The following is a 12,810-nucleotide window of genomic DNA, read 5'->3' on the forward strand; positions in this document are numbered from 1 at the left end:
GATATTTAACCCCCAAAGCAGTAACGCAGACAGAAATCTTTGTTAAGAGAAACAACATGGCTTGGAAAGGAAGTGAAAGAGCCGCCAAGACTAACACATAAAACATAAACATGGAAAAAGAAGAAAGGGGAAACTGGTAGTAATTAATAGACCTCAGATGCTGGGGAAATTAAAGACAGAAGGAAATTTTCCTAGAAAAGGAGTCTTGCGTTAGCATCGGGCCAATATTACACAGAAATGGGGATTTTATAAATAACACAGAAAAGGCAGAAATGTTCGGTGCAAGTTTCTTCCTGGTATCTGGCTGAAAGAAGACAACGTGTTAATGAATTCATAACATCAAGTTTGATGTCGTTAAACCAGCAGATCCGAATAACTCGCAAGGGAGTACAGGAGGTGGACAAAGAGCTGTCTGGATAGTTAATGGGGATTTTCATTAGGTCTTGGAACAGCCACCAAAAATACTGGGGGATTTTAGGGCTTTTAGCTTGGGAGGGACCTCCGAGAATTAATGGAAGCACTGCCGCACAGCTTGGTAGATCAAGAATTCAAAGAGAGTAACACGATGAATGGTGAACAGGAGCTTAGGGAAAATTGATGGTGGCAAGCTCGCTGATGAGGTTAGAGGTTTGTTTGGTAGAGATAATCGTACTGATGCGGTACTGCCAGCTTTCCGCACAGCCCTTGGCTTGGTCCCACGCAACGGGTTGATTGGGAAACGGCACAAAATCAACAGGGCCCGCATTAAATAGATTGAAACTGCGTAACTGATAGGGCTCCCACCTTGGCTCCCAATTTTTTTGAGGATTACTGCGCGTCTCTCCTGGCTTGGATGGGTCACAGCCACCACCTCGCCCAGACCAAGCAGCACCACCGGCGTATTCCCAAGGTCCGGTGACGCCGGGTTGAAATACGCAGCCTTGGGAACTTGCATGATTTTCATTTTTGCTTCCTGCTCATTTCCTCCTCCTGTTAATTGAATTCCAGGAGTATACCGTCACCTGAGGTTGTCCCCAAATTTTCTCTTATCTACTCAGTCTCTACCTAAATTACCCCCCAAACCAATTAAAGAACAGAATGATATTGCAGCAAGCAGGACTGTTGCTAATCTTCCGGTAGATTGCAGCTTATGAAAGCAATTGAAATGGTTGGAAATTACATTACTTGAAGGGGGTCAGCCTTCGAGTTGTAAGTAGCATTTTTCTTTTTTAATACGTGGCTGCTTCAATGCTAATCATCTCTCACAGGTCAACAAAAGTCAAGACCTGGGTTAACCAGAAAGAGAAACTCCTGCATGTCCTTGGGTTTAATACGGGTTTGCGAAGGGCTTAGGAGAAAACGATGAAATGTTTTGCATTCTGCAATAACACTCATCGTCTCACAGGGGAAATAGGTTTGCCGAGAGAGGAAGGACAGGGATGGCTAATGGGCATGTTCCAGGCATGTGGGCAATAAATTACTTTGATTGTCTTCTTTGTGCTGGGCATGGGCTAAGTGCATTTGCTGGTCACCGAATGTATCGCATTAACCTGCTGCATACAGTATGTGTCTGTTTATCCTGCCAATTACTGCAAATCTAATCAGCTTTAGCTGGGTAAAAATAGAGCCAGTTTCCGCGTGGAAATCAAGAGGCACAAAAACGGCAGCAAAGAAGCTGATCCTGATCAACCGAACACATGGGAGGGAAGAATCCCAGCGCCGGCAGCGCGAAATGCGGTGCGAGGCTTTCCTCCTCCCGGCCAGCCAAATCTCTGCCCCCAGCCGCTATCCCCCCCCAGCACCCACCGGGCAGCCACGGTGCTGGAAGGAGCTGGGGAGGCTGGAGAGCTGGGAGCTGGGGAGCCGAAAAATAAAGCGAATGGAAAAGTGTGATTTCCCTCTTGTTTTCAAGCCCACGTGTCTCGCTCGCTCTTTTATGTCACCGGATCACCCTACTACAAATACATGTCGAGCTGCTCGTTCACTACCAAACCCAAACCCTTCTCGTGGTCCCCGCTTTGCAGGACCAGCCTGCCTTGCCCTTCCCATCGCAGAAAACCTCTGCAAGCCGCAATACAGCATCATTTATCCCACAGGACTCAGCTTCCCCTCCATATTTCCCATCCCACTAGTCCTCCTGGCGCTCGCACCATTCTCGCCGAGGTCTGGCATCCAGCTTGGCACGGCAGAAACCTCAAGATGATGAATTTTCTGTAGCTGAAAGCAGCTTGTAAATAAAAGCAAAGTAGCCAGCCTTAACCAAACAAATCACGGCCTTCGTTTCAAGCCTTTGGGTTTGATGTCTGAGACCATGGAGCGGGAGCGCTGCTGATAATTACGGGACATCTGTCACCCGCGTGTTCCTGCTGGTTTTGTCAGGAAATGCGGCTGACATAATGTGACGAGAAGAAACCTGCTTCGGAAAACGACTTGGCGCGCTGGTTTTCATCTTCCTCGCTGCAATGTGCACAGGCTGCTCCTGCCTGGCGGTGGTGGCCCGAAGATCCATCGTGGGCCTGGGGCACCTCGTGTCTCACGGCTTTCCCAAATCCAACAGCAAAAGCTGTGCCTGCTCCCTCTGTCCCACCGCAGTCTTGAGAAGGGCTTCAACATGTGTGGGATTTTAAAACAATACACAACTTGGAGAAATTTTTGCTTTGGGGCTGTTTTCTGGAAAGAGCTTATTTTTACCAGCTTTCCTTGACAGCCACATTCACTTCTTTTAAATTCTGGGAGCTCTCATTAAACTCCACGACTTCTGGAGCTGAGGGCTGTATGAACTGGCCAAAATGTCTTTCTCTTTTTCCCAGGCTCCAGTGGGCTAAAGACCAGTATCTGACTTTGCAGATGGGGAAACTGAGGCAGGGACAGTGGCGAAGTCCTCGGTCATCTGCTCTGCCCCTTCTGCATCTGCCCTCGCTCGGACACGCAAGGTTTTAGGCAGGGCTCTCCTCTCCTCCTGCCGCTCGCCGTCCTCGGCAAAGCCAAGCACGCAACCGAAAACCGCAGACACCCAGAAATCAACCAAGTACCGAGGTAGTTTGGCACCTGATTAGAAAGCTGGGATTGTGCTTTCGGTTTAATGGAGAGGCTGATGGGCTTATTTCTATGTGAGTAATGAATGTTTGGAAACGCTTTGAGAACGGGAACGGTAAGGACAGTGTACTTCACTGCGCTCAGACAGCCAGTGGCAGCACTTTCCCAGAACTGTTTGGACTGTTGCAATAGAGATTTATAATTCATAACGAAGAGAAATGTCTTTCATTGAAGCACGAAGGCACGGCGATGTAGAAGAGTTGACGTAACTCATACTCTATTCTTGTGAAATACTGTCATGCCAGAGTGTCTGAGGATCTTTTTTTTTTTTTTCTGTGCAGATAAACAGCTATGTAGGGATTTGTTCCATATTTGATGTCACTTCTCAAGCAAGGTTTCTTTTCTACACCCCGCTTTTTAGGGCATTTAAGCAGATGCAGCCTGCACTTTGCAATCTGGACTAGTGTATTTAGATTGCCTAAATACAAGAAACTCCCTTGCTTTCCAAAAAATGGAGTAAAAGCTATCCTACATACCTCACGCGTTGTGTTTAAAAAACAGACAAACAAACTTCCACAAAACTCAAAGCCAGGTTCACAGGATTTCAAGGTCTGCTTAAGGAATCTGCACGCAGGGTTCAGGGGTAGTTAACAACTGGCTGTATTACACGGTACCTATGAACGTGGGATTATCCACCGGGAAAAGAAAGGGCGAGGGATAAAGGAATGTCATCCTAGAACAGCGAGACATGCAGAAATCAAGCCACAAGAATCCAAAAACACCAGACTAACTCGGCTGTCACTGTCAAGCGACACCCCAGGCACAGAGCACGGATGAAGAAGAAAAGGATGTTTCGGTTTCCACTGGGATCAAATGCACACCTTGGTCCTGCCGATGCCGGGGATCCCATCAGCACCAGGTGCTGAGAAATCCCTGCTGGGAGCTCTTCTGACATGGGGGGGAAATTTGGGTTTGGGCTGGAAATGCGGTGCTCGTCGCAGACCCAAGAGGAGGAACGGAGCTCACGAAAGCAGCGGAGCTGGAGGTTACCTTCCCTGTCCTCTGCCCCACTCACTCCTTCCTCGCTTTTATTTTCAGCCAGGGATGAGATCTTCCTTTGGCTTCCACCTCCTGGAAATGCTCTTTTCACAGCCACCCCGATCCCCTCCTGCAGCTGCCGGTCCCTGCGTGCCCCTTCCCTCTGCCTCCCTTCGGGGTTAAGGGATTTGCACGAACCTTTTGGATGGAGAAGGGTCTCAGAATGAAAGTTAGTGCCAAATGAATACCAGCTTCAATTTCTGCCTTATCTCCCACATCCCAGGCCCGGCACCTTCCTTAGTGAACCGAAGAACACACAGGGGCCTGGGTTTTTAAAGTAAGGGGCTCAAGTCAAACTCTGAGTGAAAAGCCTCAGAGTTATTTCTCATAAGGGAAGATTTGGAGGAAAATGGCTTTAAGGCCACCTGCAGGCCCCCAGTCGATTTCCAGAGCTGCTGAGCACTTGGTTTTGGTCTTCAGCTCCGAATGCATTGATCCGACGTGCTGCCCTCGGCTCTGGATGCTGCAGAGCATCCTCTGCGTCCCCTGATGGGCTGGCGGTGCTCAGCCCCGGACGGGATCCGTCCCTAAATCTACGTGCAAATCTCCAAAACTGCAATAGCTTGCGGGGAGGGCAGCAGAGGGGCACGTCCCAGTAAGGAAAAACCCCATCTGGGGAAAACTCGAACCGGCTGCAATGAAATCTGTGCGCAGCTGAGGTCAGTGAAAGCTTTGCCTTGGGTTTGAGCGGGGTTGGGATCTCGCTCGGTGCTCTGCCAGTAACGAGCGCCTGTTCCGGTGTCCCAAAAAGACCTCTGCAAACCAGAGCAGGCTGCTCCGCGCTGCCCATGGCTTTCATCTGTCTCGAGTGTTTCCTATGTTTGTTTTCTTGGCCAAGCCCCAGGTTTGCCGAGTGCTGTGCAGCGCACGCTGCCGGCCCGCGCGCCCTCCGGTTTCGTCAGACGCGGTGCGGATCTTCCCTCCCTGCCCCCCTGTCCCACACCACTGAGCTCCTTCCCCATGCTCCCATCCCCAGATGGGAGGCTTCTTCTTGCCCCTCGGCCACCACAGGGCCGTAGCCACCGGGGGCTCTGCATGAACCCCGGCCACGCAGCTGCCATCCTTGCGAGCCCCAGAAATCGCTGTCTCAGACAAGTCACTTGCTCTTCCACCCCCCATTTCATCATCTGTCTGCCAGAAACAATTCCTGGCACGTGATGCTAGCTTACAGGTCCAGCAGGACCAGCCTCCTCCCAGGGCTGGGGAAAAAAGAGCAGAAATCGGGCTCGCTGGTGGGGCCCAGGGTCGGCCGCTCATCCCATCTGCTCCGAGCTGCCCGCTGGGGCTGGGACAGGACCAGGCAGCTCCAAACATTGGCAGAAATCCCCAGGAAAAGCTGTCGGGGTGTGACACAGAGCCGAGCTGCGCCGGGTTTTGGGATCCAGCCACACCAGCCTTTCCTTCCCATCGCTGCTGCCGCCTCTCCTTTCCCAGCCACCAACCCCAAAGTGTCGTAGCCCCCAGTTAACTTGTCCACGGGGACGGATGTGCCCAGAATCATACCATGAATCCTTGAAGAGGCACGTGGAGGATGAAGGTGCCTCATCTCCCAGTGCCAGGCTGCTGGCAGTAACCAAATGATCTGAATAGTTTCACCGATACCTTTTTTTTTTTCCCACAAATATTCAGATCTTGGAATCACGTTTCAAAAGGTTCACAACCAAAAAGGCGTCTTTCAGCCGGCCCTACCGCGCCCTGTCCCTAAGTCAGCACTTCTTTTTGAAACCCCAAGATTAAAATTTCCTCTTCCTTACTTTATTTATGTATTTATTTACGATTATTTCCTCTTTACACTCAGGCAGTGCCCAGAACCCCTGGGCAGGGTGGAGAGCCCCCGCTGGTCCCCAGAACTCCCCTCCACCTCCTGCGCATCTCTAGCCCCAGCAAGACCCCTCATTTCCAGGCTGGGCAAAGCCAGCTCTTTGCACCCCCATCCTGCTGTCCTACACAGGGACAGTCTAAAGCGGGGCCTCCTGGACTTCAACCAAATTTCTCCAGCACCAAACGAAGCCCATCTTGCTAGGGGATTTTAGGGCATTGCTGGAAGGGAACCCACCAGCACACATGGTGGTGCAAGGAGGGCTTCTCATTGCATTTATTGTGGTCTACAAGTTACAGCTGTCCCATCAGCTCTTGCCTGCCTGCATTTCAGCCTGGAAGTCGAGTTACTTTAGTTGGCCTGGCTGGGCAGCACGAGGAGCGGGTCCCAAAAAGGGCACAGATTTGCCCGGTCCCACAATGTACCGGGCAAAGTCACGTCTCCCATGATTTCTGGGGTGCGCAGCAACAGTAGGTTCCTGGCACCCTCTAATGGAAAAGACAAGTCACTGAATTGCCATTCCGCCGGCCTGCGAGTATTCTTGGCTCCTGCCTTTCTATTTTTAATCGAATATCCCAGTAATAGCTCCTAGAGGGCTCAACGCACCCCACGGCAGCTCGGACCTGTGAAATGTGCAGAGCAAATGTCAAGGCTGCGCAGGGGAAGGAGAGGCTGCCCGGTGCCAGCCCCCAGCCCCGGCAGCCAGCACGCACCAGGATTGCTGCTTTACTTATGGAAATGCAAGGCAATAGCTAATCCGCTCTGACATTTGTGCCCTGATCGTGAATTTAAGACACGTGCCAGGGGGCTAGTCGTGTTACACCGCCCGTCCTTCCCGTCGTCCCCGCCGCTTCCCTTGCCACACCAGCAGGGTGGAATTTTGGGGGTTACTTTTCCAAGCCTGGCAGCCCGGATGCACCTCGTATCTCTGCCCATGTTGAACTGGGCTCTGGAGCTGGTTCCGAAACAGAATTACTGCTTGAATTTTCTTTATTTTTTATTTTTTTTTAAATCTCAGCGCTCAGCCAGCGCCCTGCCCGGCAAAGCCTGGCCAAGCGCGGGTCTGCCCGCTGCTGCCCTGCCGAGAGGGGATGGCAGAGCGTTAGTAGGACTGCAGCCTTTTCACGCTATGCCCAGAGATAAAAAATAGAAAGCAGATCACTGTTTAATACAGTACAATCTAGTTTCCAGGAAACATTGACCCACGCCGGTCTCAAAGCTTGCTGCGGTACACAAGAGGTTTACAGACATAGCCAGGCGTAAGGTGGAATTTCCCTTGGCAAAAAGCTCCAGGAAAACAATGACAGCAAAAGAAAAATGCAAAGTGCCCCAAGCCTGGCGAACGTGCCATTGCTGGCAGCAGGTTTTAACATGCCTGTAGCTCCCTGCACATCTGCCTTACAGCAGAGAGCACAAACCAGCGCCAAGTGCCGGATCTGAGCGAGCTGTAGGGGACCGGTGTCCCCCGGGGAGAGCACGGGGTGTGTTTTGCTGGTAAGTTTGAGGCGCAGTCGAACACAGAGCTCTGGAAGTGAAAGCTAGTACTCGAATTCAGCAGGTCGCTTCCGAAAAATCCCTTTAAAACCCTTTTACTTTTAGAATCCCAGTTTCCACAGCAACAAGACACACAGCTCTCTGCGGAGCTGAGGGCTATAAATAAACCCTCGATCCATAGTTGCGATATTAGCTATGAGGGCCCTAAAAAAATTCCTCGCGGTAATGAAGGGAAAGGATCGGTGCCGAAAGGAAACACATTTAATGAGGAAAATGTGGCTCCTAGCTCGGCACACACGGCAGCTTTGAACAAAGGAAAAGCCACGAGGTAAGATCCTGTTCTCGGGGCCGCATTGATTTCAGCAGAATTGTTGGAAGCGGTGCCTTGCAATCTCTGCCTTGCACGGACTTCACCTCTGCGCCCAAATGGCTTTCTCAAAAACAAGAAGTGGCCATTAGGCATTGTTTCACGGCCTTGCTGCTTCTGGGGGAGCAGCCAGCGCTAGGCCAGACCTCAATGGCCTTACTCCCATTGAATGTCCCCAGCGACTGCGCTGCCTCGGCTTTAGATGCTGCCCCTATTTAGAAAAGGGCTTCTACGCCTGCTAACTTTAAACACAGACCTAAATCCTACTCGTTTCTCTGAACCGGGCCCGCTGGCTGCTGTGGGACCGCCTGCAAGGGACGATGCTGTTCCCCGAAACACAGTCAGAGGGCAGGAATTTGGATCTAAAGGAAGGCTGTCCTTACCCCCCTGACATCCGCCTCCGAGCAGAGACGCAATCCCATAAGGAAAGATAAATATTAGCTGTGTTCGAAGCGGGGAGGAAATTAAATAACTATCACATGGCATAAAAACAGGCTTGTCAGGGGAGAAAGAACTGGTGGCTTTGAGCTCGCAGAACAGATTTGTATACAGTAGTGAGGAGGAGGAGATGAGGAAGGAGAAGAAAGGAAACACAAATCAAAGAGTTATTTGGAGTTTCCTCTGTTGCAGACAGAAGGTCCGTGTTATTCAAACAGATGTACTGCATGTCACCAGTTTTCTTCTGTTTGTTATTTTAAGGATGGTCTTAGGAAGAAAATAAATTCCACTCCGAGGCTCTTTCATATCCATTTTAGGCAGTCTGTGGAGAGAAGCCCAAGGAGCGGGGCTGAGGAGATTCCTCCAGGCTGAGCTGGTGGAGCATCCTCTGCTCCCTTCCTGCTAGGGGATTTTAGGGCATTGCTGGAAGGGAACCCACCAGCAGCTCCACCTCAGCTGGGGGCAGAAACCCACCTCCAGCCCCGAGGAGCTGCCCTGCTGCTGCTCGCTCAGCGAAAGGACTGGGAGGAAAAGTCTCTTGGCACAAATGTGGACTTGGGCAAAATCCAGGGGATCCCACACGTGCTTGTGTGTAAACGGGTGGCAGTTCTCTGCCCAGAGAAGTCACGTCTGCCTGGGGCTGGGGGGACATGAGACGGGGGAAATTCACTTCGGTGCCATCCCTTCGGACCCAACCAGTGGCCTGAACGCCAGCTTGTGTTCTCCCTGGTCTCATCTCTGGCAGGAAAGCTCGTGTGGGTGACCGCCTGCAGCTCTGCCTCTCCAAATTCATGGGCTTTGCAGCCCAGCACAAAAGCGCGAAGCAGAGCGGCGCTTCCATTTCCCAAAAGCAGCGCCAAAATCAGGCTTTGCTCCTTCTAAAGGCGTTGGATGTGCAGAAATATCGGCGTGTTCTTCTGGTCTCCAGCACTCGTGGTCCGATGGTGGAGAGGTGGAGGCAGGCAGCACCGCGTGTTCGATGTCTGAGGGCAGAACAAAGCAGCCGGCCCCTGGTGAGTCTTACCCAGGGCAGCTCTGGCAGTGGCACACGCTCCAGCTCGAACCGCTGTCTGGTCCCAAACGCGCTGCATTCAGAGCAAAACTGCACCGTAAGAAGTTTCTGGTGGGAAAGCAACACCACAAATGTTATCCTTGTGCAGAAAAAAAAAATAATAATAAAAAAAATAAACGTCTGGCTGTGAGTTCTGGGCTCAGAATGCAAACATTTAATTGCTGCTCCTTCTGCCCTAGTGACATTTCTGGGTTGATTCGTGCTTTCCAAAGGGTTTTCAAAATTTTGTGCCCCTCGGTACCACCTAGCCTGGGTAAAAGCAAAGCCAAAGACATAAAAACCTTCAGAAAACACATAAGACACATGGGACTACTGGTGCTTTTCTTTACTGCAATTAAGTGATCATCATGCGGGACGTTTTGGAATTAGCCCTCTTAATAAAAAACACCAAAAGCTGGAATTGATAAGCAATAGTAAAAAATAAAATAAAAATAAAATAAAGACATTGCAGAGGAAACAGGCACCAGGCCCATTCTCTGGGGGCTCTATCCTGCTCCCACTGAAATCAAAAGGAGATCTGGAGTTGGCTGCAGTGGGAACAGGAACAGTCCTTAAGGCACTAATTAGTACAGCTGGCTGAATAATGCATAATGAACAGTTCATTCAGCTAATTTCATCTCTTTTTCTATTCATGAATTGCCCGTGAACCAATCCCAATTTTCTCATTTTGGTCGTCATTCAGGAGTTATTTGTGGGCTTCTTCAGGAAATAACCCCCAGCGCGCAGCTCCAGCGCACGGCACCGTGTAAATATTTGATGTTTGCGCAGGAGCGTTTGAAGCGTGGGGCCAGCAGGTAGGGCAGGGGACGTTCCCTCTCTTCCCCCAGCTGATATTTCCCTAACTAACCGGCGTAGCAGGAGTTTCAAAAGTTGCAAAGAAGCACTGAACTGTACATTCGTTTTCGGTAAATATTTGTGCACGCTCCTTTCTTCCTCGTGCTTTCTCCTTGGGCGTTTTAAACAGCCGGTTAGTGCGATTCCGACCAGGAGGGCTACGACGTGAAAACACCCCGAGGAATGTCGCTGGAATATCCAAGTAAATACTTCCAGACTTTCTTTTCCAGCTGTAAAGCTACGGGGCCGTGGCAAAGAGCTCGTGCACACGGGGTAACGGCTGAGATTTGGCCTCAGCCCATGCAGGGGGATGCCCCAGGAGCTGCACATCCCTCCTGTGAAGCCCCCTGCCCAAAAAGCCCCCTGTCCATGAGGATCCCGTGGCCTGGACCCCGCGGTGGCCAGCAGCTGTGCTGGCTCAAGGAAAAGGGAACTGAAAACGATTGCAAAACACAAGCTCGTTTTGTAAAGAGTCACCCAAATGTGACTTTCCTGGGGGGAGATGAAAGCGGAGAAGAATCCGGAGCAGGAGCCCAGAGGAAATAGCAGCGATTGGGACGGCGGGGAGGAGGGAGGCTGTCCCGGGCAGCAGGAGCTTCAGCAGAGGCCGAGCCATCGCCATCCGTCCTCCCAGCCCCGCAGGACAGGGAGGCACGGGCGGAGAGGGGCAGGGAAAACCGAGGATGTTTCTTTTGCAGCGGTTTCTGAGCTGAATGCGAGGAGGAAGGGAAGGGAAGGAAGCCGGGGGAAGCGTTTTGGCAGCCAGGGGCTGCGGGTTCTCATGCTGAGGCAAGCCCCATGGGGAACCACGTGAAGGCAGAAGGTCTGCCCGGCTCCTGGGGCCAAGCAGGGACGTGCCAGGGGAAGGGACGCAGGGCTCGGGGAGCTCAGGGCTCCATCACTCTTTGCCTTGTGAAAGGTGACGGATGAGGCGGGGTGACAATCGATGGGGTAGCCTTTTTTAGGGGGAGGCAAGCCCTTAGGAAAAAAAAAAACTAAAACAATCCCTATTTGAAGACGTGTGTGCCTGCCAGTCTATCCGGCAGAGGGCAGTGCCACTTCCACACTCGTGCACACTCGCACAGGCACACACCCTGCACATCACTGTCAGCCTCTAACCCACCCTGCTGTCGCCGCAGTCACCGCAAGGACACCTTCCAGCAGGCCCTGGCCGAACCCAATGCGCTCGTTTCGTGATTCGGAAGGCGTATTGCCGCGAGGGATGCTGCAGGCCTGACATCTGGCCTCGTTTTTTTTATTATTTTTTTAATTTTTTTTTTCCTTTTTCCCCAAGCCCACGTGATATTTTTCTATGCGCTTCAAAGCCGGGGTTTGTTTGTTTTTTCAAAACCGAGAGCTCCGATTCCAGCATCTGCGCGAAACCTTACAGGAAATCACCCGTGTGCACAGAAGTACTCGAGTGGACGTGCAGCAGCAATATTTATCTTCCCCCCTCCGTGCAGCGGCACAGACGGCACGCAACGCTGTCGCTGCTGTCACTCGCTGCATCCCTGCAGAAAAAAAGATGGGGAGGACTGAGGGGGGCTTCGGGGTCAGAAAAAAAATCACTGAAGCTGAGCGGGGTCGGGGAAAGGTGGGGGAATGGGAGAGGTGGAGGTCGGGCAGGTCGGAGGTGGGCAGATTTATTTGGGGAGCGAGCTTTTGTAGAGGGCAGCCAGGAAGAGGACCTGAAAGCGGGCATATGGGGAGGGACAGGGGATGGTGAGCAGTGGAAACATTGTGAGAGGCGGGACAGAGCCCAGGAAACGCAGGGAGGTGGTGGCATGTCTCCGCTGAGCGAGCAGTACGAAAAGAAGGAGCCAGCAGCTCCAGGGCGAAAGGCCACAGAGATCAGGGGGGGGATCTTATGGTGTTGGCCTGCCAGGTTTTGTGTACATCTGCCTACAGAAGTTGGCTTTCTCTTGGCACATTGTCCCGGGACAGCACTCGGTCCCCAAAGGGAGGAGAGGTGGCTCTGGGAGGGCAGGATGCCCAGCACAGCGAGCTCGGACCCAGGGAGGTCAGAGGCAGCGCGCTCCTCTGCGGCTTTGCGAGGCATTTTGCTAGAAGACTTAGCAAAAACATTTCCAGGTTGCATTTCTGGCAGAAGGGACAAGATTTGAGCCACGCTTAGGATGCCCAAAAATGCCAAACATGCAAATACTTCTGCCCATTTAACGACGAGCATTGAACAGCCTCCTAAGGGAACCAGAGAGGTTTTTAAAGCTAATACACCAACACTCTGGAAAGACCCCCATGGAGGAGCCCTGTGGGCTGGAAGCACCAGACACGAGGCAGCTCGGGGTAACTCAACAGGCCCTTTAACCAGCAGCCTCCCGAATGAAGTTCTCCCTCTCGTTTCAATGGGTAGAGATTCTCGTCTCCTGTTAACTCTGCGGATGGATAAAAAAATGAAATAGCTCCTTTTACGCAGGGCGTAGTTACCCGCCTCACACAAAACGATTTCAGTTAATTTTTATATATTTTTGGATATTCCTGCAATGTCACATTGGGTCAAACACACGCAAAGAAGAAATAATCCCGGAGGATTTGGCTGAGGTTGCTTTGCCATGCTGTTTACAGGAAAAGAAGCGCTTCAGCCGGGCTCCTTGGTCGAGCAGGATCGAGGAAACCTGAGTACAAGAATTCAGACCTTTAAGCTGACAGGTGAGG

This window comes from Anser cygnoides, chromosome 12 (assembly GCF_040182565.1).
Source record: "Anser cygnoides isolate HZ-2024a breed goose chromosome 12, Taihu_goose_T2T_genome, whole genome shotgun sequence".
Lineage (NCBI taxonomy): Eukaryota > Metazoa > Chordata > Aves > Anseriformes > Anatidae > Anser > Anser cygnoides.